The following is a 204-nucleotide window of genomic DNA, read 5'->3' as shown; positions in this document are numbered from 1 at the left end:
CCCGACGGCCCTTCCCGCCCCGGGCTGCGTCCCGCTGGGCTCGGGGACACTCACTCTTGAGCGCACTGATGAGGGACTTCCCGTCCTTGATGAGCTCCTTGATGAATTTGTTGGTCTTGTCCAGCTCCGCTTCGTGCGACTTGAGCGTCTCTCGGAAGTGCGGGCTGTCCAGGCAGCAGTCGCTGAATTCCAGCGCCGGGAGCC

At 64.2% G+C, this 204-nt stretch overlaps 1 protein-coding gene across 1 annotated transcript in view; it reads right to left on the bottom strand.

Annotated features, from left to right (window-relative positions):
* The window catches only part of ARHGAP26 (Rho GTPase activating protein 26), a 409,256-nt gene extending 409,058 nt beyond the window's left edge, over nucleotides 1-198 (bottom strand). Inside the window, exon 1 of the mRNA XM_014529049.1 lies at nucleotides 55-198. The gene's annotated coding sequence lies outside the window, so the exon portion shown is untranslated. The remainder of the gene's footprint in view (nucleotides 1-54) is intronic.
* Between the last annotated feature and the right edge of the window lie 6 nt (nucleotides 199-204).

The sequence above is a fragment of the Myotis brandtii genome, unplaced genomic scaffold (genome assembly GCF_000412655.1).
Source record: "Myotis brandtii unplaced genomic scaffold, ASM41265v1 scaffold668, whole genome shotgun sequence".
Classification (NCBI taxonomy): Eukaryota; Metazoa; Chordata; class Mammalia; order Chiroptera; family Vespertilionidae; genus Myotis; species Myotis brandtii.
The sequence above is the reverse complement of the archived record's forward strand: the minus strand, read 5'-3'. Positions and strand labels throughout refer to the sequence as shown.